Here is a 27,023-nt window from a genome sequence, read left to right as displayed (position 1 = left end):
GCTTTGAACCAAAAGGATGAAATGTTACTACAGGAGCATCACAGATCAGATGAAGGCAAGGACCCAGCTGCAGTTGAAAGATCATCAGAGCCACCCCCAACATTGTTTTTACTGTTCCGGCTGCACATCACTGTAAATTTAGCATCCTCCTCCAGAAAGTAAGCAAGAAAGGAAATCAGATGTGGTCCCAGGCTCAGGTAGCAGATGGACAGAATCCAATGTTCTGGAGCCAGCGAGTATTAGCTAGCAAGGTGCAGTTGTGCAATTGTCAACATTTCTTCTGGGCTTTGTTTAGGGGTGTCATACTACTAGCTTGAAACTGGCCGTGGTGGGAGAATTTACACCATGGAAATTGGCAAGCCCTGCTCGTCGGGGCTTGTTTTCCCCTAGAGAGCCAGTGGTTAAATTTATCAGCACAAAACTAACTGGATCTCTAGTCCCTGACCCTGGTCAAACCTGAGAGATTGAAACTTAAAATCACACTTGGTTCATTACCAAATCTGAGCTTATGATACTATTGCTTCTCTAACTGTTGGCACATAAAAAGTGGCAGTGAAGTCAAACAGCAAGAAAAGCTAAGGGTTTGCTGCTGTCACTTCGATCCTCGTAGCTTCACAGGTAAGTAGGGGAGAATAAAAATAATTGAATATGGGCTGATAACATTCCTTTTCCTATCACTGTTGCCTAGGCACCTGTCTGTTATTCCTTTGGGTAGAGAACCAAGGTAAAGGTGGAAATGTTATCGTCATAGTCAAGTTGTAGTATAAACTGCTGTAATAGAGGAACTTCAAAGCTCAGTGGCTTACGCAAGAAAGAACTTGACCATGGAAATTTCCAGAGATAGATGGTCCAAGGCTGTTTTCATTTCTGACTGCTCCCAGCTCCTGTCAGCACATCTGCATACCAACCAGTCAGAAGGGGTGGGGTGGGGGGGCACATACCTTTTCCATTAAGGACACAACTAGGAATGACTGACATCCCTTCCACTCATACCCTACTGGCCAGAACTTTGTTTGTTTGTTTGTTTGTTTATTTATTTATTTATTTATTTATTTATTTATTTATTTATTATGTTTTATCTATCTATCTGTCTATCTATCTATTTAATTGAAGTACAGCACAATGTCCCAGTCATGCATATACATACATATATTCTTTTTCATTAAAGGTCATTACGAGACATTGAACATAGTTCCCTGTGCTATACAGAGGAAACTTTTTTTAAAATCTATTTTTATATATAGTGGCTAACATTTGTAAATCTCAAACTCCCAAATTTATCCCTTTCCACCCCCTCTCCCCAGTAACCGTAAGGTTGTTTACTATGTCTGTGAGTCTGTTTCTGTTTTGTAGATGAGTTCATAGTGTCCTTTTTTTTTAGATTCCACATATGAGTGATATCATATGGTATTTTTCTTTCTCTTTCTGGCTTACTTCACTTAGAATGATGATCTTTAAGTCCAACCATCTTGCCGCAAATGACAGAACTTAATCTTAATGGCTGCACGTAACTGTTACAGAGGCTGGGAAATGTAGTCTTAACTAGGCTGTATGCCCAGCTAAACCTCACAAAATTTACTCCTGAAGGAAGAAGACAAGGGTGAATTTGGATGGGTAAGTAGAAGACTTTGCTACCCCATACTGTTCATTTAAATGCTGTGTATTGTCAGGGCTGGAGGTGGAGGCTTAACAGGGCAGTACTTTTTTTTTTCATGTATGTCATGTATTTTTTTTTTATTGAAGTATAGTCAGTTTACAATATTGTGTCAATTTCTGGTGTACAGCATAATGTTTCAGTCATACATATACATACATATATTCATTTTCATATTCTTTTTCATTATGGGTTACTACAAGATATTGAATATACTTCCCTGTGCTAGGGCAATACTTTTTATTGACTACAATTTCTTCTCAGTTTTCAAGTCCTCATTGTCCCAGGGGCTTCTGATCTTAGTAGAAAATATCATCTCTGAAATTTCACTGGAAGTAACTTTTAGAGTTTAAATCATTGTACACATGTGAAAATATTGTGTGTTATAACATAAAATTTGGTCATAGACTTTCCAATATAGTGTTTTACCTGAAATATTTTTGACCTAAATTACCTTTCAAAGACCATTGTATTAGGACTTATGAAAACATAGGATGTCTTTATAATAATAAAATACAAAACTATAGATCATAAAAATGCTAATTATAAATAAATAGGAATTAATATAATTTCCAGTCTTTCCTTCTGCAGTCCATTTTACAGTCATCACCCTAATCTTTCTTTTTTCTTGAAAAATACCTGACATACAATATTATATTAGTTTCAGGTATACAACATAGCGATTCCACATTTAAATACAGTATGAAACAATCACCACATTTTCTAGTAACCACCTGTCCCCATACAAAGTTATTACAGTGTTATTGACCACATTCTTTACACTGTATAATGCATCCCCCTGACTTACTTTATAACTGAAAATTTGTATCTCTTAATCTCTCCCTCTTTCCTCTCTCTGACCCCTTCCCTCTGGCAACCACCTGTTTGTTCTTTGTCTCTATGACTGTTTCTGTTTAGTTACGTTCATTTGTTTTATTTTTTAGATTCCATAAATTAGTGAACTAATATAGTATTTGTCATTCTCTGTCTGACTTATTTCACCTACTTAATACAAGATTCATCCATACGGTCACAAATGGCAAGATTTCATTATTTTTTATGGATGAATAATATCCTATCTTATTCTGTACATCTTCTTTATCCAGTCATCTACTGATGGACACTTAGGTTGCTTTAATATCTTGGATATTGTAAATAATGCTGCGGTGAACATGGGAGTACATGTATCTTTTCAAATTAGTATTTTCCTTTTGTTCATAAAAATACTCAGAAATGGAATTGCTGGATCATACGGTAGTTCTATTTTTAATTTTTTGAGGTACTTTCATACTATTTTCTATGGTGGTGGTACCAATTTACCTTCCCACCAACAGTGCACATCTGTGCCAACACTTATTATTTGTTGTCTTTTTGATGATGGCCATTCTAACAGGTCTGAGGTGATAGCTCATTGTGGTTTGATTTGCATTTCTCTGATGATCAGTGATGCTGAGCATATTTCCACGTGTCTGTTGGCCATCAGTATGTCTTCTTTGAAAAAATGTCTATTCAAAGTCCCTGTGCATTTTTATTTGGGTTGTTTGTTTTTTGTTGTTGCATTGTATGAGTTCTTTATATATTTTGATTATTAACCCCTCATCAAACATATAATTTACAGATATCTTTTTCCATTTGGTAGATTGCCTTTCCTTTCACTGTGCAGAAGCTTTTTAGTTTGATGTATTCCATTTGTTTATTTTTGCTTTTGTTTTCCTTGCCTTTGGAATCAGATCCACAAAAACATCCCTGAGACTGATGTCATTGAAGTTACTGCCTATGTTTTCCTTTAGGAATTTTATGGTTTCAGATCTTACATTCAAATCTTTAATCTATTGTGAGTTAATTTTTGTGTATGGTGTAAGATAGTGGTCTGGTTTCATTCTTTTACATGAGGCTGTCCAGTTTTCCCAACACCATAGAGACTGTCCTTTCTCCATGGTATGTTCTTTGTTCCTTCGTCATAGATTAATTGTCCATATGTGAGTGGGTTAGTTTCCAGGCTCTCAGTTCTGTTCCATTGCGCCGTATGTCTGTTGCTGTGCTGGTACTACACTGCCTTCTTAATACAGCTTTGTAGTATAGCTTGAAATCAGTGAGTGTGATCCCTCCCGCTCTGCTCTTCTTCTTCAAGATTGTTTTGGCTCTTCACCCTAATCTTCCTTTAAAATCACCTCTGGTTTTACACTCTCCAGCTTAAAAACCTTAGTACCTGTTTTTTGAAGTCAAAATGCTTTTGCTTGGCCTCTGTGTGCCTGTGCTGGAGTGCTAAGTCTCACGTACAAAAGACAACAGAGGACTAATCAGGAACTTGGGAGACTTGGAGTCCAGTTCTAGTTCTCCCACTGTCTAGTTGGGCGACCTTGGATTCACCCACATTCTTTCTCTGGGCAGAGCTGAGCCTGAAGCTGAGATTCAAGGTAGACGAGGTCAGCTAGGAGAAGAGCCCTCTCTGAAGTAGCTGTGGAGAGCAGCTTCCCAGATGGTCCTCGATGACCCCTGCCTTCTAGTAGGTGCCCTCTTGTCTAATCCCCTCCTGCTGAGTGCAGGCGGCACCCAAGGACTTGCTTCTAGCAAATAAAATACAGTGAAAGTGCAGGGATGTCACTTCTTAGATTAGATTACAAAAGATTGGTTCTCTCCCCCATCTCTCTGTGGCTTTTCTTGGTTTCTCTCTGATGAAGCAAGATGCCATGTTGGGAGCTGCTCTGTGAAGAGTCCCACATTGTAAGGAGCTGAGTGCAGCCACCAGCCAGATGCCAGGTTGTAAGTGGCACCATCAAGAGTCTTACATGGCAAGGAACAGATGCTTCTAGTCATCAGTCAGCCAGGACCCGAGGCCTGCCGACCTCCATAGGAGGGAGCTTGGGAGCAGACCCTCCTCCAGTTGAGCCTTGAGATGACTGCAGTACCCTCTGACCTCTTGATTGCATCTTTGTGAGATTCTCTGTGCCTGGGGATCCCACCAAGCTCTGCCCTGGTTCTCAACCCCCAGAAAGTGTGTGATAATGGAACTGGTGATGTTTTAAGTCATGATAATTTGTTACATAGCAGTAGGTAATGAATATAGTAGTTTTAAAGACCAAATGTCATTTGAAATGGGAAAGAAATTAGGGAAACATTACTTAGAGGTTAAAGCTACTAAAGTTGACAATATGACTACAAAACTGAATTTAATTTTGAAAATTAGAAATTATTTGATGACTCACAGTGAAAGTAAATTTAAAAAATTAAAGAAATAAATAATACCAGTAAGTCTTTGCCCTGAGACTAAGATTAATCCTCAGCCTTCAGCAATCAAAGAAGCATGTTTGGCCTTCCAGAGAATGACTACTATTTTGGCACAGTGTAAAGGACTGTCTCCTTATGAATCGGGGAATAAGAGATCTGAGGAGAACATCAGTATGTAGGCCAGAAATGATCAGTCTAAACCAATTTGCTGGAACTGTGATGAAAGAAAGAAGAGGAACCTTATTTTTATGAACATTGTAGAGCCATACTGTCCAGTACCATGTCCATATAGTCACGTGTGATTATTTAAATACAAGTTAAATTTAATTAAAATTAAATACAAATTTTTCTCCCTTTTTTAAAGTATAGTTGATTTACAGCATATTAGTTTCTGGTGTACAGAATAGTGATTCAGTTATACGTATATATACACATTCTTTTTCATTATAGGTTACTACAAGACACTGAATATGGTCTCTGTGCTATACCACAGGACCTTATTGTTTATCTCTTCTGTACATAGAAGTTTTTATCTGCCAAACTAAATACAATTTAAAATTCAGCTCCTCAGTCATAGTAGCCACATTTCTGGTGCTCAGTAGCCTCAGTAGCCAGCCAGTGGCCACCAATATTGAACATTCCCAACATTGTGGAAGGTTCTGTTGGGCGGTTCTGCTGTAAAGTGTCTTCATGATTCCTGACACCTGTGCTTCTGAAGGTTGTCTCACGGTGGTTCTCTTCCTGTACTGTTAACCAGTATACAATGTCAGGTGTTCCTGGATGCTCTGGAGGTGACAGCAGCTCAGTCAGCCTAAAGGTATTCTGGGCACCTTGCACAGCATCCAAACCCAGGGGAAGAATTTATGTTCTGATGAGCACTAGGAGGCTGGGACCATTAAGTACTACCAAAGACCCAGCTAAGGTGAGCCAGTGGGCGTCACCACGTCTGCTGTGAGCTCCAAACACGGGCCAGCTCACTTTATCACCTTGGGCTGCAGCTTCCCTGCTTGTCAAATGAGAGCAGGGGGCAAAGCAATCTTTTAAGCTCCTTCAAGCTCTAAAACTCAGTGAGTCTCCCCATATTACTCTGATAAGGAAGCTATTGCATGTCTAACATGCTGGCTCACAGATGCGGGGTGGGGGGGAAGAGTCCTGTGGCTGGTTTAAAACTACCCCCTGCAGGGTTTTCTCCAGGGTCTGCCTCCTTTCTTTCCCCTGGATGACCCCAGGACACAGGAACAGGCTGGAGGAAGGGAGTGGCATTGCACCTGGAGATTTCAGCCGTCTTCCCCAAAAGACGAGGCCTCCCTACCTCCCAGTCCTGGTGTGTCCCTTCCGGGTCGTGTGGGACTTTGGGAATTTCTTCCACACCACTTGACCACCACAGGGAGTCCGGCTTGGTGGTTCCTCAGAGCTTTCTCTACCTAACAGTATTTTGCCACCACTTCTACTGCCCTGTGGTTATTTCACATTGTTGTGGGGCTCAGATGCTTGAAATTTTCCTGAGCTACTCTTTTCTGGAGAGCAAGAAACAAGTCCTTCTGCACCAGGTTCTCCCATATTTATCCACTCATTCCTAGTACTCCCGACTCCCCTCTAGCTCCAGGGTCTTTAGGTTTGCCCTAGGGTGGGGGTGGAGGGGGCTCCCATATTCATATCTGACCTCTGACCCTTTACCTCACATTCACATCTGACCTCTTTGCCTTTCCCACTCCTTTCCTTCCTTCACCTTCATGTCTAACCAAAAATGCCTCTGCATCCTATCCTGCCTCTTTACTCCAGCTTTTAGGAAACTTTCTCCTCTCATGCTTTCAAAAGAATTCTGAAAAACTTTGAAGATTGACATCTGAATTTTTTATTTTAATCGTAATAACTGCAAAACATGTAATTTTTGGTGTACTTTATATTATATATATGCTCTAAATATATTATTGTTACAGAACATTAGATTTTACCCTCTCGGTATATGGGAAACATTGACACAGAACCCAGCTGTCAGTCAGTCTTTGTTATCTAGTCAATCAGCCAAATCAGCCGTACTGTCTGTCAGGCCACGTCTTGAGTTTATTTCTCAATCTAAGTCAGTGTTTCAATATAAGTCCTCATGACAACCATATCACTCCTGAATTCTAACACAGAGAAGCAAATAGATGAAGCCCTGAGGTGCACAGGACTCTGCAGCCTGGGTGACCTCAGGCCCCGTGGCCCTCAGGATTGTCCTATGCGCTCACCTGGCCCTGCTCTCAAAGGACTCTTCCTGGGGACACGTGGTCTCCAACTGTCCAGCCATTCAGTGACCCAGAGATTTTTGCACCCTTGGGCAATGAACTATTTTAGGATTCCAGATGGTGAGAGGTATGATCTTCTTTTGTAAAGGAGGAGAACGTTTGAAAAGACAGGTGAATCTAATGGCAGGTTCATTTCGGGAAGGAATTCACACAGAAATCGACAGTTTCAAAAACTGTTCCATTAAATTCCCAGTGCCCAAGCACCCCTTACAGTCTCCATGCCACCCTTCCCCACTGCCGCACCCCCCCTCCCCCGCAGCCTACGGGAATACCACAGCAATCCAGTAAAGCTCTGTGCTCAGACCCCGGCTTTGCTCTCACTGTGTTGAAAAAGAAATCTTCTAGAATTGAGGCAAAATCCTTTTTTCTCTTAATAAAGTCTGGAATTATTTTGCTGTGAACTTAAGAAATGTAGTTCAACTCTCTAAGCTGAATAATGACTTTGTTCTAGGTGGGAATACAGCCTTCCTGCGAAGTATTCAAAGCCACTGATTCAGCTAGGTGAGGAGTCATAGTACACCACCACTTATGGGGAGTTGAAATTACTCTGGTTTACTATTTCAAGAGTATCATCTTTCTTTTCTCTTTCATTTGGAATAGGGATTAAACTGACTTGGCTTTGGTACAGAGTGGGACCAAGGGATGGAGACACACCGGAGCAGACTGAGAGCTGTGAAACAAAGCCTCACGTGACCCAGATGTTGTGGGATCCCTGCCTGTGGAAGTGAAGTCAGATGAACTTGCCCTCCTCCCTCCGTTTTCACCAGGTGAGTCACGACCTGCGCCCAGGAGTATGGCAAATCCTTGTCTTGTGGTTATTCCTGACTTTAGGCGCTGACTGAATCTGTTTTGTGGCATGTCAATCAGATGTAAAACTCACCCTGACTTTGACTTTCACAAACAAATTAGAGTTAGAGAGAGCAAAGCAGAGGAGATGGGGAAAGAGCTGTTAACATCACAGGAAAATAACCCTCACAAGAATGCCACGGTGCACTAGGTAGAAGGACCCCCACCAGCCCCTCTCAGTGACAGCTGCAGTGGTCCCAGCCTCTCTCCATCTTGCAAAGTGCACTCTCTCCTCACCTTTCTCTGCAGACTTCTCCCCGACTCCTTTCGGGAGGAACACGCTGTTCCCTCTGTCTCGTACAGAGCACTCTAGCATGGAGATACACCATGCTCTTGGAGTCTCGCCTTACCCCAGTGCCCCAGAAGGGTCCACATTTCTCCAAACTCTATTCTCTTTCTAAACAGAGGGAACGGGTGGGCTGTCTGTTAGGAACCTCTAGAAAGGATGCCAGCAGCGGCAATAGGAAGGGGTACAGGGGGGAGGAGGGTAAGATTAGGAAAGCCTCTTCTGTCCTTTCTGTGTCAAAAACCTTTGACTCTACCCTTCAGAGGTCAAGAGATTTTTTTCTAAATGAAAATAATACTATTCTTGGATCTAACTATGGAGGTAACATATGTGCACTGTGAAAAACACCAAACAAAATGAGCTAATACAGAAATTCAAATAGCTCACCCATATTTCCATCACCCGAAGAAATGCACTGCCATTTATATTTTGGCATACATCATTTAAAATTTCTGATTCACACAGAATTTATTCATTTTCTTGCTTACATTACAAAAATGGGATCAAAACCTGCTGCTTTGTAACCTGTTTTATCCCCTCACTGAGTTTATTTCTGTAGCAACAATTATAAACCAAGATCGTCATTTTTAGTGGCTGCATAGGATCCTGTAACTTACTTAACCAACATCCTATTGTTGGACATTTAGATTGTTCCCAATTTCTAGATGCTGCTGCAATAAGTCATCTAGCCCAGATATCTTATAAAGAAAGTTTTAAAAGTTTCCCTTTCCTGAAAAATTTTGAAACTAACCCCTTCACCACACATTTTATGGGAATCTATTTTTCTGTACATTCTCAAGGTCTTTAAGGTACGCATGTGCAGTCATTTTAGAAAATAATGGTCCTCAAAACAGTACCACCTGCATCATTAGGTAATAGCAGCTCTTTAACAATAAGGGTGGGTCTTTTGCATATACTTCAATATAATATACCATGTTAGAAAATATTTCCTGTAATTATTATTGGTAAACCTCATAAGGATAATTTTTATCAATTTTCAGCTCATTCTATCACTCCAGGAAAAATTGGAATAATCTTAATCTCTTATAGGGAAATCCAATTTATATGAAGTTATGCGTCTATAAAAAAAACAGCTGGACTGTGCTCCAAATGACTGTAATGGAGCTGATATGATATTCAACAATAAAGTTTTCTCTAATCAAATTGAAGTGAGCTCGAAAAATTCTACCTAGAAAAAAATTCTCAAATGCCCTCAAGTGAGTTTTAATAAGCAGGCTCTCCTCTGTTTAGAAAAGAGAATTCTCTTTTTTAATGCATTTGGGTTGATTAATCTGAGTTTTCGGTAGGACCCAGAGGCTATATGTAACAATTAGTTAGAAGTAGCTTTCTGGTTACAAGTATCAGAAATCAGTTTATACTCTTAAGCTAAAATGGGAAATTTGTTATGGGAATACAGAGAGGGGTCGTGGGGAGGTTCTGACACAAAGACCTGGAAAGCTGGCCCACCGCTCTCACCCGGGATGCTCTCTGCTTCTCCTTGAACATCAGCTCATTCTCTTTCCCTGCATGCTGGCCTCTCCTGACTCTCTGCTGTGGGGGAGGCTCGCCTCAAAGCTCACTGATTGTTTCCCTCAAGAGCTTTTCTAGAGCCTTTGTTCGCTTCCCCTTCCCACCTGTGAGCTCTGTAAAATTTTCACCTTCATTGATGATGGCTCGGTGGCACTTCCTAGCCTAGCATTCCTCCACCAGGGACAACGCCAGATCTGGATGGGACCTCGAAGTCCACACAATAGTGAGGACCATTTTTACCAAGTGATAAATTTAGTATAAAATATGACATTCTAAATACATAATGTTACAGAAGAAAAAGTAAATGACAATAATTATGAATTTTTGAAAGTTGACATAGACCACAAACATCACCAAATCTAGAAAGTCACATCATTTAAAAAGTTAATTCCTTTAAATACATCTAAAACACTTTTCTCCTCAGTTTTTGACTTGAGAGATTTTAATCACTCTTTCATATGACAATGATTTTGTAATAATCATTTTCCACAGAGTAAATAGAAAAACAACTCAATCTTTCCTCTAGCACCGTTGTTTAAACTTTCAAAAATTGGTGGTTCAGAAAGATTTTTTTCAGCGTCCCCCAAATTATTGATGATGTCATGTAATTGTTTCAGGTTGTTGTCAAATCTAGGCAGACTATCAGGTTTCTTTCCTATATGAGCTGTTAAGACTGGCTTCTGGCTCCAAATATTTCAAAGCTGTTTCTCCTCACTAAACACATGCATCCAGGGCTGGACTCTGTAGGATGCTTTCATCCTGCAGGACAGCCTCTGGCTCAGCTCTGGTGTCAGGACCTCTCACCTAGGAGAGGGCCAGGGAAGGAGGGTGCGCAGCAGCTCAGCACGGAGGCTGGCCTTGAGCAGGTTAGTCACCGGGGTGGGAGAGAGCCAGGCGATGGTGTGTCTTAAGGTAGGTGAATCTGACAAGGAGTTGACTGGAAGTTGAGGAAGTTCCTGCTAATGACTTTAGATTTTACTGTGAGACAAAGTTGGCTACAAGAGAGAGAAAGAGGGGTTAGGAGTAGGGTTGTCAGATTTAGCAAATAAAAATAGAAGACTTGGGGAAAGGTATGGCTTAGTGGTAGAGTGCATGCCTAACATGCACAAGATCCTGGATAAAATCCCTGGTACCTCCACCGAAAGTAATAAATAACTAGATAAACCTAATTATCTCCCCTGTGCCCCCAAAATTACAATTAAAAAATTAAATTAAATAAATATTAAAAATAAAATAAATAAAAAATGAAAATAGAGGATGAGTTAAACATTGCATGGGACATACACTAAAATGTATCCATGGTTTATCTAAAATTCAGATTTCACTGGGCGTTCTGTATTTTGTTCACAAGTCTAGGTGAGGCCTTCAAGAGAAAAGGAAAGCCCTGGTATAGTCGTTGAGAGGATGAGAGGGCTGACCAAAGCTTAGTCCAAGGAGGGCCCAGTGGAGATCAGAAATCAGAAAACTCCTGGTAGTGGTGGGGTGTTTCTCAAATGGAGGGAGCTCAGATGCTCAGGTACATTGGTATTCATACAGCCTGTGATTACAGAAACAAGGCTGAAGATATATGATAAAAGATGGGATTCAACTAGGTGTCTCTTCTTTTTATGCTGACTATTTGTGCTTTCAATAAAACCAGGCTGCAGAAATTTCAGAAAGAAAGATGTACTGATTATAGATTGGCATCCAAATCACAGACTATGTTAACGTAAGAATATTTTATTCTATGCTTCCCAAACATGCCATAATATATTCACCCAAAGCAATAAATCCCAAGCTGCACCAGCAAATTATAAGCAAATGATAGGAGCTGAAGTTTCCTTTCAAAAGAGGCTAAAGAACAGATAATTTAGAAAGAACAGATTTTACTGGAACGTCAATAGTTTTCATGACACAGATACTTAAACTACTCATTTTCAACATACCCATATAAAGAAAATTATAAAAGTTTTTTTTTTAAAGAAAGGATAATTTGACAGATGGAGTCTTTTTATGGGAATCAGTGGAAGTGATAAAATTGAATAAATTACCAAGATTTTATCTCCATTTCTGTAATTCTCCCTAAAGATTTAGAGATGGCAGACTGAATCAACTGAGAAATAAATTTGCATGTTTATAACATGTCTAAAACAGGAATTAAAGACAAAAACTTCCAACTTGTTTTCAAAAGTGGTTTGTCTTGAGGAAACCTGCTTGTATGAGATTACACATTTCCTAACCAAGTTTCATCAAAAGGACCTGTACCACCAAAGTTACACAAACGTGGGCTTGGGGAACTGTTTACTATCTGTTATTATAATCAGTGTGAAGGACAAATCATAATAACTGTGAACTAAAAAAACCTGGAGCAACCCAAAAAAGGAACTAAATTCTAGGTAATTTTGTATGTGAGATGATTGTGTTATGACCAGGCGAGAGTAAATTTTATAATGTAAACTGAGCAAATCGTAAAATTTAGGATGCTTGATGCTTGTGAATCTAATTGTACTGCAGTGTGTTTGAAGAAAGACCACTCTCATCTCCCTAAATCCAAGGTGGTTTAAAAAAAAATCAGGATTTATTTTCCTACTGAGTGTTTTCCTTCTTTATGTAGGATTCCAGTTCCAAATGAGCGTGGTTGCTGTGTGTGGAAGAGAGATGTGTTGAGAGAATATGGCCACAGGGAAATAAGAAATTGGAAAGAAATCAGTGCCTCTAAACTAAGTACACTGATGTCTTCCTTTGAGGAAACACTAAGATCTTATTTGGATAAAACATGGCTCTAGAACAAACTGTTGGCTTGGCTGAAGAGAGAAGCTGAGAAAATGATTGTAACTGCATTTTTCTTTTCCTTCTGCTGAGAGCAGAGCAAATCTGCTGGCCCAGGCCACCTGGATGAAGGCATATCCTCTGCTCACCTGGAGACCAGCAGGTCTCTCCCGGGGCTGCCCAGTGTCCTGCAGTAGCAGGGGAACTCACTGCTTTTCTGATGGAGTGAGAGGAGTGAGGCCTTGGCAGCAGACAGGGTGTAAATCCCAGCACCATCACTTACCAACTAGGTGACTCTGGCGAAGTCACTTCAGTTTTCTGAGCCTCAGTTTCCACAACCATAAGATGAGAATAATAATTTGTAATTTGCAGAGCTGTTGTGAAATAAAGTGAAGCAAAATATGAAAAGGCCTTAGCGGTTTCTGGCCTAGTGAGGGCACTGGCTCAGTGTAAACTCCTCTAATGCCTCCTCCCCCCACACCCCCACTGGGCTGCTTCACTTTTGGTGCCAGGTTCCGAGAACAGCCTGCTCTGCCTTCTTTTTCTTTTTTCTTTTTTTAACTCTTCTCATCTCCATGTCAGATCCTACCCTGGCCCCTCTCCAATTCTGGTGTCACGTGACATTGTCTGCCTAAAGGTTTCCTAGGCCAGAAACCTCAGGGCTGTCTTTTCTTCTTTTCTTGCCCCTCTGCACCTCCTCCCCTGCATTCTGACTCAGTGATCCCATCTATAATTGTGGCTCGACCTCATCTGTAGGGAAGGCTTTCAAATCCACTTTGAGCTCTGATTCCTCAGGCCAGTCTTTGTCCTCCCTGTTCCTAGATCTCAACCGTCGAGAGGAAACTGTACCATCACATTCAGCCATGTGGCAAACACAGCCTGCAAAGGTGTATTAACATCACCTGTTTATGAAGCATCTGGTAGGTCCATGTCTCTGAACGAGGATGCAGCACAGGAGGGAAAAGATGTGGTTCTTGTCCTTGAGGACTCCTGGGTCAAAGAGGGTTCCAGTGCCAGGTACATGCACGGCATAGCCATAAGCAGGTGTCACTGGAAATAGAAAGTTATTTCCATGTAAACACTATGTCACCTTGACCTTTAAGGCTATCAGTGGAGCCAAGAATAAACCACTGGCAGCACCATCACGTGGGAGAGGATAATGGAAAGAAAGAAGGAAGGAAAGGAAGAAAGAAAGAAAGAAAAGGAAGGAAGGATAGAGAGGGAAATAAAGGGAGTGAGGGAGGAAAGAAGGAAAGAAGGAAGGAAAGGGAGGGTAGGAAGGAAAGGAGGAAGGAAGGAAAGATTTAAGAACAGAAAGGCAGAGAAGCCATGAGAAAAGCGGAAAGCAGGGATGTATATATGATAACTGTGCCCCCAGTCGAACTACCATCTAATGCTTGAGTCTCCACTGCAGTTTGCACCCAGAGGTGTTACACTTCTGCCTGAAAAATTCCAGGGCCAGGAAACTCACCCATGAATACTCCTGGAGCCCATTCCACACTGGACAGTGAATGACTAGAATGTTCATCTAATCATGTAGAACCTAAAATTGCCTTTCTGTCTTTTTTCCCACTGGTTTTGGTTTCTCTCTGAGCCCTAAAGCTAAGCACACTTCCTGTCCTGGCATTCACAGCCTGCATGATCAGGGCCCTGTCCGCTTCTCCCATGTTGTCCTGTGTGTTTCCTGCTTCTGCACTGTCCTGTTGTTTGCCAGGACTCGTTTTGGTTCTAACACACCAAGGACATTCCTGCCCAAGAGCCTTCTGACCAGGGCTGGCTTTCCTGCTCTTTGTATGAAATTTAGGCTTGAGCTCAAGTGCCACCTCTCTAGAGGAGCCTTCCCTACACCATAGCTAAAATAGCCCCCTTTGGGGAGGCTAAATTTGATGACATGAAAAAAAAAAGTCTTGATGACAAAGCCCCTGTAAGCCAAGTCAAAAGCCAATTAAAAAAAACAAAAACCTGTGAAAATATTTGCATATTAGATATTACATGGTTAATTTCTCTAAACTATAAAGGCTCTCTACAGTTCAGTAAGATAAAGACCAATAGGGTTATTGGTCTAATGCGAAAACAAATGGGCAAAGGATTTGAACAGTTCGCCAAACACACAACCCACAGATGTGGTTCAAACATGTAAAAAAGTACCCAAACTCACCTATGGTTAAAAAAAAAATTAAAAGAGAGAGACAGATGTATAATTTTCCATCTGTAAGATTGGCAAAAATAAAACAATAGTATTGTATCAGCAATGGTATGGCAAACAGTAACCCTCATAGCCTGCTGGTAAGAGTGTAAACTGGAACAATTTGTATAGAAGGTAATTTGATGATATTTATTGAAATTACAAAGGCACAAATGCTTTCACCCAGTGATTTTTTACTTCTAGAAATCTTCCCTACAAATATGCTTCTGAGTGTGGGAATTGATGTATGTACAAAGGTGCTCACGGCAATGCTACATATTGTACGAAGAGGCTGGAAAGAAGGTACAGATCAATCAGTAGGGGAATGGATAGATAGATTACGGTGCATTCCTACAGTCCAGTAGTGTGCAGTTATTAACAAGAATGAAGCAGATATGTCTGTGGCTCTGGGGTACATTGAGTGTATTTTGTATTGGCTTGCAAACATTTTATATTTGCTATTTTGTATTTTTTTTTTCTTAAAGAGGGCCCCTAAAATTGTGTCAGCTTCAGACTCAATAAAACCTGGATATACTCCTGGCCCCAGCACACGAAGAGGAGTCACACCCCGTCAGTGACAGAGGTTCTCACTGCGGTGATGGGAGGAAGAGGAGGAGGATGTGGAGGGAGATAGGTGTGGGTGGGGATGGCTCAGAATTGAGAGGGTGAAAAAGTTGCACAGGTGTCTACTATATATAAAATAGATGAACAGCAAGGACCTACTGTATAGCACAGGGAGCTATATTAACATCTTTTAATAACCTATCCTGGAAAAGGATCTCAAAGGAATATAAATATATGCAAAACTGAATCACTTTGCTATAGACCTGAAACTAACACAACATTGTAAATCAACTCAACTTCAATGAAAACAAAAGTTGCAAGGTGATTTGATGTGCTGCACGCCTTTGAGATTGCGACTCTGCATTCAACGGGGAGTCCCCAGTGCTACACAGCCTCTCCCACACCCCAGCTTCTCCTTAAAGCTCCAGAACCACTCGCGCTGTCAGATGAAGACTGACCTCTGCAGCTTAAGTCCGGTGGCCTCCATCCATTTCATCGACCTCCCTGCCTCTGTCAGCCTAGTTACCTCAGCCCTGGGGGTGCCCCTAAGATTTTGCTGGGACCAGCCATCCTAACTCCAGGGTTGTTTCCTCTCCCTGGCTCTTCTGACTGCTGACTTGAAACACGGCTAGTATTCACCTCATCTTTGATGAGGAGATGGCAGTCTACCCCCCCCCCAAATGAATGAATAAAAATAGCTAAAAGCGTTCTGTAAAGCTGTCTTTCTCGTTATGAATATTATTTTGTGGCGTCTCTCAGGCTCTGTCTTCCTCTGAGCTGCCTTCAGACTTATAAAACGAAAGCACCTTCAGGCAGTCCCCACAGCGAAGATTCAACTCTACAATGCTTTGAGGAAAGCAGTTTATTTTTTTAAAAATCGAACTGAACCTTAAATACAGGTATACTGAGGGTGAAGCAAAAGAGATATGGTAGAAACCAGCTGCTTTCAGTCCATCAGGGAAATTGCGCCATCATCCACACAGCTCCACTCCATTTCCCTTCCCAGTAGGAGCCAACACTCAGAAGGAAGCAGACGCAGACCCAAGGCCGACTCAGAGCTCTCAAGTTAGAGAACAGGGGCCATGCTGTGTGAGCCACACGGTGAAGACGCAGGCCTGCCTTATGTCAAGTCTCAGCTCTTGAGCAGGGAAAGGCCCACAGGGAGGCAGGTGCATCGTCAAAGCCCCAGAAGACTCGAGCCTGTCATAAGGACCACAGAAGGGGTGCCAGAATTCAGCCTTAGCTTCCCAGGGATCTCACCAACCTGTCACCCGGAGAAACTAGCGAATGACAGCAGCCTCCACAATGTGTGGGTCACACGGCACTTTCAAGATGTCTGGGGACTAAGTAGGGAACCAAAATGCCAGAGGTTCCTGCAAAGGCAGCCTTCCTTCATTGATCAAGAGTAGGCAGGATTGGATACTGGGCAGGAGTAGTACATCAGAGACTTCTCAAGATGACTCATTGGACGGGAAGTCTCAAAAGGCATCTTTTTCTACTGTGAAATGGTGGACGCGGTGTGGAAAGATGAGAGTCCTTTCAGGAGAAGAACAGCCTTGTGTTGTAGCTGCAGAAGGGCTGGCTCTTTAGGAGATGTGATGCTGACCCCAAGCCCCAGCGTCTTCCCCTCTACAAACTCCAAGGCCTCTACCTGGTCTCTGCTGGACCCTTCCTCCCCCTCATTCTCCACACAGCTGCCAAAGCTGGCTTTTGGAAAAGGAGCATGAAACCACGCTCCCTCCACAGCTGAGAATTCTCCAGCAGCTCTCGATAGCATTCTTTGAACAAAAATAAGTAAGTAAAACCCAGGGATCAGCAAACATTTTCTGTAATGGGCCACATAGCATTTCAGGCTTTGTCCAACTCTGAGTCTGCTGTGCTGTTGTACCGCCAAGGCGGGCTGTGCTGGGGTGAGGCAGGCCAATTGTCTCCTGAAACAGAGTTAAAGGAGACTGTCACCCTCCAGGCTGTGAAAGCAGCCACCAAAACACACAAGGCGGCCCCAGGCTGCAGGCACCAAGTTCTCCTGTCAGAGCCCTTGTATTTGCTCTTCCCTCTTCTTGAAATCCTCTTTCCTCAGATTTTTGCATAGATGGCTCCACGTGCTAGGTGACTCAGGACACAGATTAAAAGTATATTTGGAGGATCAGCAAAGAAAGAGCTCTAAAAATAAGAAAATACTTTGGAACGAATTTGATTGTAGATATTTCCCCGAAAGTAGTTCCTATGGGGGTGGGGGTGGTGAAAGCAGAACTTGGTTGACGTCCTTTGTATTGATTTTAAGATGTGGTTGGCTTTTTCGATTTTCAGTTGCCTGGGGGGTGGGAAGGAGGGAGGCCCTCATCATCCTGCCGTGTGTAAGGCCTCTTAAAGTCTCACCGTGGCCCCTTTTGGTCACCGTGTCCGCCAGTCACGTGCTGTCTTCTCAGGGAAGGTTTCTCCAGCCGATGACGTGGTGGTACACCTTCACCACCTGTTATGTTGCGCTGTTGTGTTTGCTCAAGGCAATTAATCACTCTGCAATTATTGTGCTTCTTTATGTGCTTCCTTGTTGACTATCTCCCTTTCACATGGAGGCCTCAGAAGCCCAGGAATTCTGTCTGTCTTGTTTACCTCTGCATCCCGCACCTAGTACAGTGTCTGGCATGTGGAAGACATGCAAGAAAATATCTGTTGACTGACTCAGTGAGTGAATGCCCAGCTGAATGATGGAAGAATGCAAGTGCTCAAAGTGTTTGAAGAATGAGGTCTGGTCCTAAGTGAAATTCTCTGCTGGTCCTTCGTAGAGCCTTAAAAGTGACTCAAAACCCAGCTGGCTAACTGAATCTGCATTCGCTAGTGGACTGAAATCGATTTAGGCAAAGCACATTTGTCAACAGAAGAATTTGGACCAAATGAGATTTGGTAGAACATTTTGCTGCTGCATCATGAGAACGTTTTTTGGTTCTTCATCTTTTCACAGTTTGGTCTCTTTTTCCAAAATGTTTACTTTTTTCTTTCTACTGTTTAGATTTTAGTTAACTTTTAGCTTTTTCTCTAGGGAAACATAACTTAAACCTCAAACAGTAAAAAACTTGATTGAAAAAGCAGATTTCCTTGAGTTCTATGCATGAGTATAGAAACAGTTAAATAGGCAGTGCACTCATTCAGTGTGTAGTGTACGTCTGATTTGTGTCAGGCACCGTTCTGGGTATTGGAATTACTATCGTGAACACATTCCTATTTTGTCAGGTGATAAGGGAGGCCTTTTTGAAGAAATAACATGGAGGAAGTGATAAGAAGCTGCCCTTATGAAGGGTAGGAAAAAAAGTGTATTCCAAGGTGAAGATAACACATATGCAGCATGACTGAGGTAGGAAAGAGCTTGGCTTGTTTCAAGAACTGAAAAAAAAAATTGTGGTGTGGCTGGATCACAATGGGTGAAGCAGACAAGGCACAATGACAAGGCACTGGGGCTTCCTGGGCCACAATAATGAGTTTGGATTTTATTTTAAGTGCAGGGGTTTCACAAAGCAGAGTGACACCATCTTATTTTAGTCTAAAGAAGATTGCTCTAGTTTCTGTGTAGAGAATGGGTTGATGTGGGGCAAGTGTAAAAGCGGGGAGACCTGAGAGAGAGAAGGCTGTTATGGTGATCCACGTGGGAGATGATGGTGATCTGGACCGGTGGTGGCCATGGAGACAGGGAGAGGAGGAGAGGTTGGAGTGACAACTTGGCAGTCGAACTGAAAGGCGTTGTCGGTGAATTCCGTGTAGGAACTGAGAGTACGCAGGCATAGCAGCCAGTGTCCTGATGGGAAAACAGACATCATTTTAGGTATTTCAAATGGAGGGAATTTAACCTAAGTAATCAGTCACAAAAGTGTTGGAAAGGTTGGAGGAAGGAAAAGGGGAAGAGGTGATAACCTAGGGATAAGAATCTGCTGGGAGTCAGGACCACTCCTAAGGCTGGAGGAAACTAGGGAGGTGGAGATGTTATCAGAGCCCAGGAGTCTGGCATCTGCCTGCGGGAAGCTGCTGCTGCTGCGGACACTGGCCACACCCTAACTGTGGACGCTGTTGCTGCAACCGCTGAAGGTGACTGGAACCCACAGCTGCTGGCTGCTGCCACAGCCACTGTCAGGAGCTTAAAAAAAAAAAAAAAAAGGAAACGAGGGGGTCTCGCCCTCGTTTCATCCAGTTTTCCACCAGAGCTTCCCACTGGCAGCATTTAACTGGGCCAGCTGGCAAGGGAGTCTGGGAAATGCAATTCACAGGATTCCAGCCACCTCCAACAGAGCAGTGCCTAGAATGGCAGGGGTGGTACTCAGCACCAGCAAGCCAGCGACCAGCACACAGAAGAACTGAAGATTTGTTCTAAGTAGGGAAAACAATCCCTTATTATTCTTTAAAAAATATATATATATATATTTATTTCTTTTTACAAAAGCAGTATGTGCCCATTAGAAAATACAGGATAAAAATAGAACGTAAAAAAACTACCATATTCCCACTTACCCAGAAACAATCATTAATAATATCTTGGTTATTCAGAATCATTAATCAGTCTCTTTTAAAGAGGGACTCTAACTCCACATTCAGTTTTGTAACCCACTGTACTAAATTTATGCAATAAAACATTTGCTGGACATTGACTTTGTTATAGCCAGCTCCCAGTGTTGAATATTTATGTTCTACCAACGTTTCCCTATTACACATGTAAAAAAGGATTTATTGCTTGAAAACAAATTTGTAGTTTAAGAAAACAGTTCATGAAGAGTACAGTTGGAACCTCCAATTTGACTAGTATGAGGTTATTTGCTTAGTTAGAAAGAAAACAAATATTTTAAACGTAAGGTACAATGCCAGGTCTTTCCTTATTCTATTCATTTCCTTTGTTGAGGAGAAGAAACACACAGTAGAATTTCAGAGCTGGAAATGTGCAGCCTGGAAATGGAAAGAAGCTTTAGCTACAGAATATACTAGACCATCCCGCTGCCCCGTCTGCCTGGTCTCCATGGAGTCACGAAGGAACTGGTCCTCTGGAGTGTGCAGAAGAGGTGACATCTTTAAGAGTGGACACAATTTACCATGGCTTCAGGTGACAATTTCTCTGGTATTATCAGTTACAGTGCTTTTGACAACTAGTAGTTGAAACCTGTGACTTAAATTGGTTTTAAAAATGAGGAAATGCATTATTTCACATAACTGGAAGTCCAGAGGTAGGACTGGCTCCCAGAATAGTAAGATAAGCTGCCCAGTAGTGTCACCAAGATCCCAGGTTCTTTCCATGATCTAGTCCATGCTCTCCGAGTTGGCTTCATTCTGAGACCGACTCCACTCATGGTGACTAGACATTGGCCAGAGGCCAGAGAGCTGCCTGTTTTCTTTCTCCACATTCAACAAGAAAGCAAGCTGGATCCTTCCCTTCAATCTAAGTTCTTTTCAGTTTGAGCAGACCAGTGGTTCTCAATTCTGTTGCCCACTGCTGTATTGTTTATTTATTGCTGATTTCATTTCTCCTTGTTCACTTCATTATTTATTAATTGGTGATGATGACAATATATTATTTATTTCTTTGCTATTTTATTTTTTAAACTGCAATACCTAGGCCTTTTCACTAGAAATAATAATTTATTCATCTGGGGCGGGGCCCAGCTGGAAGTCATTTTACAAGCTCTCAGCTGATTCTAATGTACACCCGGGGCCCAGAACCACTGGATTAGGCTTTTTTAGGTCACCTGCCCAGGCCTAGACCAGAAGTCACCAGGGTAATGCCATGAACTGATTGGCTTAGAAAAATGGACTTTAGTGTGACCCCCCCACACACCAGAAACAGCTCCTGGGACCCCATCAGAGAGGCAAATTCTCAGGCATTACCCAGACCTACTGAAACAGAGCAGGTGGGGCCTGGCAAATTGTGTTTAAACAAGCTTGCCAGGTGATTTTCATGGATACTGGGGTTTGAGACCCACTACCTTGGATCAGTCAGGCTTCTCCTCCGGAGGTAGAGAGGAGATAAATATGAGAACAAAATCGAGGTCTTCTAGAACAGTGAGCCCCAGGGCACTGAGCCTTCTAGCACTGCCTTCCCCCTCCGCCTCCAGGCCAGAAGAGGGCAGGGAGGGATCAGCGATCTGAACCCCTGAGACCCCTGGCTATAAAGAGAGGCCTCCCAGCTGTGCCATCAAGCCTCAGCCAGGGCAATGGGCTTAACAGTGGGCCAACCTAAGGGATGGGAAGAAGACATGCTCTATAGGTAGGTATCCATTCCTTCCTGCCCTGGGGAATCTGGAAGTTTCTGCAGGAGCTAAAGGGCTGAAAAGGCAGAGCTGGCATGTACTCTCCTGAAAACCCTCTAAACTCATTTCAACCACTGTACAATGTCAATAGGAACCTGGAAAAGAAAAAGGCCATTAGGTAAAAACAAAAGAAATCTGAACACGATAAGGGCTTTAGTTAATCATAAGATGTCACTCTTCATTTATAAATTGTGACAAATGTGTCATACCAATAACTGATGTCAGTAGGGGGACCTGGGTGTGGGGCATATGGGAACTCTGTCTAAATCTTCACAGTTTTCCTGTAAATCTAAAACTTGTCTAAAATAAGGTTATTTTAAATACAGTACATTAAGATGTGAAATTCTAATGAATGAAAACCCCTTTGGAAAAAGCTTTATAAAACTAAGCAAAAAAGTTCCTTTAAAATATTCCGTACTAATATAAATTTGACACTGCTGTATTTTTATGATTGATGCCATGTTTTGAGCCAGAGCCAATGCGTTTTAGACATTTTCAGCTTAAACAAGAGTTGAATTGGAAAATACTAATGAATATTCCTGATAGGTTGCACTTCCCAGAATCTGCACACAGCAGAATTATCAAGGAACAAATGAGGGAGGTTTAAACTTGTCCATATGCTTAGAAATAATTAAGGATTATAGGAAGTCACTTTCTTTGCCATCCCCTTAGACTTGGAAAGGAGGGGGCTGACTGGACTCCACAGGGAATGGGACATACTCAGATGCATCTTTCTCTAAACCCAATTCATAGTGGTGAGCTCAAGCATAAATTCCCTTCAGGCTCTCTCTTCTTGTTTCACCAGCTCCATTTAAGTTAAATGCACATCCTGTGTCCTGAGGGGTGAGCCACGCAACCCAGTGGACTGATGTGTGGATCATTACCAAGGATTACTATCAACAGATGGTACATCACTGCATATATGTGGGATTCCTGGAAATGCTCGGCCATAATTGGAATGGAGCAAGGAGCAAATCCTAATTTGTAGTTTGGACGGTTACTCTTCATGTAGTCAACTGCATAACTTATGGTAAGTTTTGCTTATCTCCCTTCTACACCAAGTATCAGTAAGGAAACCAATAGTTAAAATTGTTATTGCAGGGCAAAGTGCTATAATTAAGAGTTACAATGAAAAAGAGTACTTAAGGGCAAAAACCCTTGCTATGCCAAGCAAGTGGCTCAGAATGATCCCCCACCCCACCCGCAATCTTATCACATTGGAATCTCTTAGATTTTGTCCGGCGTGAACTCTCACTGTGTGAACTTAGACAAGTTTGTTAGCCTCTCTGTGCCTTGCTTTTGTCATCTTCACAATGGTGAAAATAATAACTTCTTGGTGGTGGAAGAGGAGTTGATAGAAATCATGTTTATAATACTTTCAGTGCAGTGCCTGGAATGTGGTGTTAAAAAAGTGTTTGATTAATCAATAAATAAGATCGTCTTCACCCACATTAAAGCCATTCAATGTAATGATAATCCTCTTGGTGATGTGGCATGGCAAAGACACAAAAAGAATATTTTTTAAAGAATATTTGGGAGCCAGCTTGGAGGGAGGGAACCTCTGTCACAGTAAGATGTTGAAGGGGCAGAAGAAATGTAAATTATTTTCATCAGAAATAAAAAAGGATGCGATGGAGCCCTCCCATGTTATCAGTGAAAATGTAAAATGGTGCAGCTAATATGGAAAAGTCTGGCGGTTCCTCAAAAAGTTAAATGTAGAATTACCATATGATCCAGCAGCAATTCCACTCCTAGGTATTTAACTCCAAAGGATTGAAGACTGATACCCAGATATTTACCTACACATGTTCATAGCAGCATTATTTGTGATAACCAAAAAGTGGAAATAACCCAAATGTCCATTAGCTTGTGATGGATAAATAAAAGTCATATATTCATACAATGGAATAGTGGAATATTAATCAGCTGTGAAAAGGAATGAAGTACTGATACATGGTATAACAAGGGTGGGCCTGGAAAACATTTTGCTATGTGAAAGAAGTCAGACATACAAGGTCACATATCTTATGATTTCACTTACAGGGAATATCCAGAATCCATGGAGACTGAAAGCAGATTGGTGGTTGCCAGGGGCTGGGGAATTGGGGAATAACTGCTTAATGGATATAGGATATTCTTTTGGAGTGCTGAAAATGTTTTGGAACTAGAGAGAGGTGATAGTTGCACAATATTGCAAATGTACTAAATGCCAATGAATTGAACACTATTTTTGGTGGATTTGACCTCATTTCAAAAAACCACACATACATACGTAATAGGACAAGAGTGCATGGTCTCTGTTCTAGTTGAGAACACAGAAGCAATCCAGGCTTCCTCTTCCACTGACAAGGGACTCCTTCTTCAGGAAAGTTGCCTAATAATCTCCAGCCCCTCTGGGCCGTGGTTTCCTCATCTGTAGGAAAATGAAGTTGGACCACTAGGATCCCTTCCAGTTCAAATTCCAAGGCAAAGAAATTTGACTTCCTTCTTTTCCCCCTTCTCATCCACATGCCTGAAAATGACTCTAGCTATCCTGCAGATGTACACTGGAAGACAATGTTGCTGAACTTAAATTACAGGGAAATTAATTTTAGTTATTAATAGGAAAAGTATGTTAACATTTATTATGACAAGGACACAAATTAATGGACAAATAACTAAAACAAATGCACTTTAACTATGAGCTTGTGTCTGTCACTGATGCTCAAACTCCTCTGAGCCTGTGCTTGGCTCCAGCCTGTCTGCACCCCTTGGTGTAGTCACACTCTGTGTTTCTTTGCCAGTCACGGTGTCTCAGGCTCCTCTGCCAAATGCAGCGCTGGCAGCCCCAAGTTGATTGGGAGGCCCTTGATTGATTAATAGGTGCCCCTGTCAAAAGGGATGGTGGGAAGGGATTGAATACCTCTCTAAACTGCCCATGCTTGGCAACCAAAGTAATCTAGAACAGCTTAAGGGTTGCAGCCACTAAAACTTGCTGAATAGACTATTGCTCTGGTCACTGCTAGACTAGTTACAGCTTTCTCCTAAAATTATGGAAATATTATATGAATAGTGAGCCAAGTTTACCCAGTTCTGGGATTTAAAGTCCTGGATCAACATGTTCATTCTGGGAGGTAATTTTCTGTATTTTACTGACCACCACCCCCTCCACCTTCTACTGCGGTTTTCTGGTTCTCTGTAAATTCCCTAGTTATTCTGAGAAGTTTCAGGTACATCTGCAAAGAAGCTTCAGGTAGAAAAATTTCAGCCAGCTACCAAGGATTATGTGTCACTTCCCTCCTTTTAAATTCCGGGATATTTACTTCTGAGGTCTACGACAGGCCCCCGAAGTGGCAAAAAAAAACCCACAATCCACTGCCGTCCAGTGCTCACATTCAGGCCACCTAGACCACGCTGCTCCTGGTCACCAGTTATCTATAATGCCCCTGAATAAGATCACTGGATAGGCCAAGATATCCTGGTTATGCAGGATTCAAGCCCAAGTCGGGGAGGGGCTTCCCCTCTTTTGGTATTGCATCTCCACTTCCCTCCTTGCCCCTTGAGCTTTCACTTGAGGCCTCCTGCTCCAAGGACCCAGCATCCATCATGGCTTGAGAGGGAGGCAAAGTCAAGAGACAAGTACCCTGCAGAATGCCTACCTGCCTCCTTCAATGGCCCCTTCAGTTTTGTTCTGGGCCAGGCTGCTCTGCCTGACAGTGTCGCAGTGAAATTTCTCTGGAGAGGCTCCTCAGTCCTTCATGCAAATAGACCCTTCCTGAAGGCTTCCAACAAGTCCAGACATGCCCGAATCCCATTTGGAGGTTGCCAAGGCTCAAGGTCAGACACCAGGTTCCTAGTAACTATTAGCCACCTACTATGTGCTAGGTGCTGGGGATCCAAAGATGATGGGCTCCTGTCATCCAGGGGCTGCTATGTGAATTCAGCCTCTTTGAGGCTGGCCAATCAAGCCGTTACCGAGTTGGCACAACTTCTGCTGAAAGGTTATATCAAGGGTGCGAACTTATCACCATCTTAGCAGAAATCCTCCTCTCTGTATAACTAGGAGTTTTTTACCAAGGTTCTCATTGACGGCTCCTCCTGAGCATTCTTCAGGTTCTTACCTGACCATGTAGCTCTGTCTTTCCATCAGTAGCAGCAGCATCGCTTCCCTATTCTACTCTTTGTTCTTGACCCAGACTTCATGCCATTTCTCCTTTCATATTTCTCCCCTCAGATGCAGAGAGGTGGGGGGCTATGGGGAAGAGAAGAAAGTGTAAAAGCTGTTGAGGATTGTGTACGAAATAAATACACAAACAAACAAAACGCTATACATTCTTCCTCTTCTTTTTTAAAAAATAAATGTTAATTGTACTTTTTTTTATTCATTTTATTTAAACTGAAAAAGAAAGAGTTATTTTTTGGTTCAACTCAATATAAGACCTACTGTAATGTAGCTTACATCACAACTTAATGCAGAAACGGTGCATTCTTTTAAGTGAAGAACCCAAGTGAAAACTAATGTAAAATTAAAAATATAGAAATGGCTTTGCACCCAATTTATGAATCTTTTTTTTCCTGATTCTGTTCTCTGCTGTTAGGTAGAAAAGGGAATTTTAAAAAATCCATAAAGCAATCAGCTTTCTTTGGATAACTAAAAAGTCTTCTCGTTGGTGTCCATCTCTTCCTTACATGTGCAGTTTCTGTGGGAAAAGTGAGGTGAAAGACAGAATATCATCTTTTGGGGGATATATATTGGCTTTACATGAGCATGTGGTCAATTTTGAAGGCAGACTTCCAGGACGTATTTTAGTAAGAAGCTTGAAAGATAAGTAGATGAAAACGTCCAGCAAAATACAGTATTTTCAGGGCTCGATGAGTTATGACCCAGTATTTCTTCATTGTTCATAACCCCCTCCATTGAGCACATAGGGCCTTGAACATAGTAGGGGTCAGGGAGATGCTTGTTAATTTTAGTTACAATTGGATCCTCCCAGTCTCTCTGTGGCTTGAACCTCCCGACCTGTGTTAAATGGCAGAGGAAAAGGAAATAAGGTACTTGGTAAAAATAAAAAGAAGTCATTGATAAAATATTTATTTGTTCCTGAGTTTATTATTTTATTCAAAAGCCCGGGAGGTGACCAGCCTAGAAAGTGGTAGTAAACTGTGCTGTTAACTCCATTTACATTTTCAGAGAAGCTGGGATCCGGGTTTTCAAGTTTGTTATGGGATTTTATGCAAAACAATATGCAAATCGATAGCATTCTACGAATTCTGTCTGTTTTCCTGCCTCTCTCCTGATCACAAACAAGAGAGGCAGGCGCCGGACTCCCTGGGCGTGGGGCAAACCCGGAGGGCTGACCGGCCTGGGGGAAGGGCTGTCCCGGGGGCGGTCCCGGGGCGGGGCCTGGGCGGGGCCGGTGACGCGTCGAGTCGG

The 27,023-nt window shown here is 42.1% G+C and overlaps 1 long non-coding RNA gene across 1 annotated transcript in view; it reads left to right on the top strand.

Moving 5' to 3' along the window:
- LOC107033837 (uncharacterized) overlaps positions 1–23,455 on the top strand; it is a 336,084-nt gene extending 312,629 nt beyond the window's left edge. Inside the window, exons 6-8 of the long non-coding RNA XR_012073510.1 lie at positions 7,771–7,937; positions 20,212–20,409; positions 22,416–23,455. This is a non-coding gene — a long non-coding RNA (uncharacterized lncRNA). The remainder of the gene's footprint in view (positions 1–7,770; positions 7,938–20,211; positions 20,410–22,415) is intronic.
- Positions 23,456–27,023: the final 3,568 nt, after the last annotated feature.

Source organism: Vicugna pacos, chromosome 6 (assembly GCF_048564905.1).
Source record: "Vicugna pacos chromosome 6, VicPac4, whole genome shotgun sequence".
Classification (NCBI taxonomy): domain Eukaryota; kingdom Metazoa; phylum Chordata; class Mammalia; order Artiodactyla; family Camelidae; genus Vicugna; species Vicugna pacos.
The sequence above is the reverse complement of the archived record's forward strand: the minus strand, read 5'-3'. Positions and strand labels throughout refer to the sequence as shown.